Raw genomic sequence first — 4,076 nt, forward strand, 5'->3', positions numbered from 1 at the left:
ACCATTGGTAGACCCTTCCGTGAAGGATTTCTGCAATATTTATTTCACCAACTTCCAACACTTGTCATAGGTTATTTTTATCCTTTCCCAAGCTTTTTAACACTACTCTAAGTCCTTTTCGATTGTTTTAACGGTGTATATCATTCAAGTAACAAGTTTTCCTCAAAAAATCATTAATCTAAACCTTCAAGTATCTAGAAATTCTCTTAAAACTCACCTAAGGTTCCTCTTCTTCATTAAGAACACTAAAACATTCATGCCAAAAATTTAAGATACAAAGGGAAGCATTCCTCCCAAGGTTTTCCAAGTTCTTCCACTCTAAGACCTCCATAAAAGAATTTCTTTTATCAAGATCAAGCATCAAGATTCCACAACCAGAGATTTCATCCAAGAAAGGTAGTGTTCTTACACGGTCTCAAGAAAAATCAAGTCTCCACCAAAGTTTTCGATCTAATAGCTTCATAATAAGGTATGTAAGGCTATTCATAGTGTTTAACTTGTTCGTCTTCACGCTCCATATCTCAATTCAGTAAGAAACCATCACATATAAAAGATCAATTCATAGTTCTTGGTATTTGAATTCAGTTTTAATAGTTGAGGTTTTAATTCCTATTTTTGCATCTAAATTTTATAATGTTGTTCGTGCTTAGTATCACATGAACCCTATTGATTTAGTAAAGTTATGTTTTCAAAGGAAATTGCATGAAAGTTTCTCATATATTGATTTTGGGCTCGGAAGATAAGTTCTTGAGCATACATTTTAAAGTGTAAGTTTTGAAAAAAATCCTTGAAAACTAGAATCAAATAATTTCATATGTACTTAGATAGTTGAGAAAGTTAAAGAGTGTGATTGATGTTTTTTAAAAGTACTTCAGTAAAGTTAAAGTCCATTTCTTTGTAAAGGGTGGTTGAGCAAAGTGAAAAGTAAAGTAAACTTATAATCCCTTTCTTTGTAAAGGGTAATTGAGCATAAATGATATTGAATATTTTGGGAGTAGTATCGAGCACCGAATTGGGTAAGAGTCTATTTTTGACTCAAGTCCTATTATACTACTTAGTCAGTGTATGATAGGATAGCACCAATTTATCGTGTGACTCCTTATTGCCTTTGAGAAGGCCTGTTAGATGGATCCATAGTTACAGTAGCATCCTATACCCTTCCAAGGTATAGGATAGCCCTTGCAACATGGGTTTAATGTTGTATAATTGTTAGACTTATAGTAATGGTTGTTGGTTAGAGAAACTCCCCACAAAGTAAATTATATTATTATCCTATTGCTTTTATTGCATATCTTATTATAAAGTGTAAATGGTTTTCACTTCATGTTCATGTATTGATTCAGTTGAGTTGCTTTCTATCCTTCAGTTCAGTTATTTGTTTATTCAACCATGTTACATACTCATACATTCAATGTACTGATGTCATTCAACCTTCATCTTTTTATGATGCAGATATAGGTGTTCAGGATCATTAACATGTGCTTCATTAAGATCACTTTACACTTGAGATAGCTTGGGTGAGCCTCCTTGCATTTTGGGGGTCTTTATATTTATTATCTAGTCAGTTGTCTTGAGATGTTGTGGGTCTTGTCCTGACATCCATCTTGAGCAATGGAGGCTTCATAGTTAGATAGAGTTTAGGAGTCTATCAGTATTTAAGTTTCCTTCAGATGTTTTTGCAAACTATTATATACTTGTGTCGTTGAGTATTTTACATACAATTTGAGTTGATTATTTACTTTGAGTTTAATGTTCTACATTTTATTTTTAGGCCTTTTATTACACGAGTAAGTCTTCCGCTAAGTAGTTTGCCAAGCTAAGAGTTCGCTTGGGGACCGCCAAGAGTTCGCTTGGGGACCAACAATAGTTCTCAAGTGTCGGCAACATCCAAGGTATAGGCTTGGGGAGTGACAAATTTGATATCAGAGCATAGAGTTCAAGTGTCCTAGGTGTCTATGAAGTCGTGTTAGTAGGATCTTATTCATGATTGTGAGGGCCCCACTTTTATAAGGACTACACACATTTATGAAAAGTTTCCCTTCTTTCATACTCTAAATTGTGCAATAGAACTATACCATAAGAAACTTATTCATACTCGTGCTTTTCTCAAATCTATTCGATTACCCTTCCTACTCAAAGTGGTAGCTAAACCTAAATTCTTATTGATGGATTACTCTAAGATAAAATCTTAAGAAAGTAAAGATATTGCACATGGCTTGAGAGAAGCCCATTAATGTGCACCACATGTATTGATTCAAAAGAATTCACCCTTCTTCATATGAATCATGCGTTCGAGTTAAACGTAAGATGTGTTCTCAGATTCTCTTCTCCAAAGCTTGTTCCAGATGAGATCCTTAAAAAGGAAGTGTGTTCTGGAATGCTTGCGTAGTATTGTCACCCGAAAAGATAGTAAGAGTTTATAAGTTAAAAGTAGTAGTAGTAAAAGTGCCCAAAGTTAGAAGTATGCATTTAGAGGAGTAGTAACCTAATAAATGGTAATAGTTATTAAGTAAGTGTATAGTTGTAGTCATGTACCCAGTAAGTCATTAATGAGGAGTTTTCCCTTATATGTAGGCTAAGGAGTAATAAGTTTACATGGATTTCATGATAGAAGGTAGATGAATAGTTACTAGTTAAGATGAGTTAAAAGTATAATTTAACTAGAAATGAGTTTATGTCGATATGTCATGGTGTTAGTGAAGAATAAGTATAGGTGTTGAATATAAGAGTAGAGTATTTATGAGGTGATTGATCTAAGCTAGACTTACAATTTCTGAAGGAGGAACCCCATGGTATTCTGAAGGTTATAGAACTTATTAGGCAATGATGTATAATTAATGGATAAATAGTACTTAAGTTGTTGTCACACCTCGAGGCTACCACACTAGATGCAACACAGTGCTTAGTCTCACAAGTGACCCCAAGCCAACCCATGGCATGATATATCTATACAAGTTTAATTAAAACAGATTGTGCGGGAGCAAAAATAAAAGAATTTTAATATCAGAAATGGGGAAAAGCCCAAAATGTCTGAATATTTATATAAAATATATGAAGAGTATAGTGATGACTGAAAACAAAACTAACAACTCAAGCTGAATCTTATCTATGTATGAAAGCCTTTAACTGATCTGAGTTGCTGGGACATGCCCCCAGCTAATTCTAACAAGTCTGAAACTAAAAAGTAAATATTGAAAAGTAAAACATGTCTATAGTCCTCGAACTATGAAGACTCACCACTGAAGTTGTTGAATACAAACTGAAAGTAAAGCTAAGCACAGTATGGATGCTTAGCGCCTGAACCTACATCATACAACGATGTAGCACAAAAGTATGCGTCAGTACTTAGAATTTACTGAGCATGTAGGATATGTGCTAAGTTGAACAATATAGAAACTGATCATAACATGGAAATAGCTATACTGAAGCATATCTAAAAGTTGAGTTGGATGCAATGACCAAGTACTAATCATGAAGATATAACATCCTAATCTAAAAACTGAAATAAATATCAAATACATGGTTAATGCAACATGAATATGACTGTGGGAGATACTATTAACCGACATACCCCAAGCTAAGCTAACTATGGGGCCAACCTATAACCCTTGATGGAAGGGTGTTCATACCTTGACAAGGGTATAAACAAGTTTAACGTTTATCCACTAACTGATGTCCACAAGGAACAAGGTTTTAAAGCCTAATATGAAAGGTGATCCCTTTAGAACCTACGCTGGTGCCGTAGTTTTGGGACTCAGGGATTGGTAGTAAAGGTCTCAGCCTAAACTGACAGGTGAACCTTTATCCCTTTATCCGCTCGGTGCTAAGTTTACTCCTAATTGAATATAAAGCTAAAAATGCAACTATAATACTAGATTCCTCAAAACACTGATAATTATCTGAGAATGCATCATACATATACTAAAAGATTTGGCATTCGAATTCTGAAGCATGATTGTCTAACAAATCTGCCTAGCAAGTATAATTCAAGAAAGGCAAAAGTACTCATTACCCCCCTGAACTTGAAGCTTTTTATACGGTGTACACCTAAACTAAATTCCGTTTTAATTACCCCC

This window comes from Solanum tuberosum, unplaced genomic scaffold, assembly GCF_000226075.1.
Source record: "Solanum tuberosum cultivar DM 1-3 516 R44 unplaced genomic scaffold, SolTub_3.0 scf00016, whole genome shotgun sequence".
Taxonomy (NCBI): domain Eukaryota; kingdom Viridiplantae; phylum Streptophyta; class Magnoliopsida; order Solanales; family Solanaceae; genus Solanum; species Solanum tuberosum.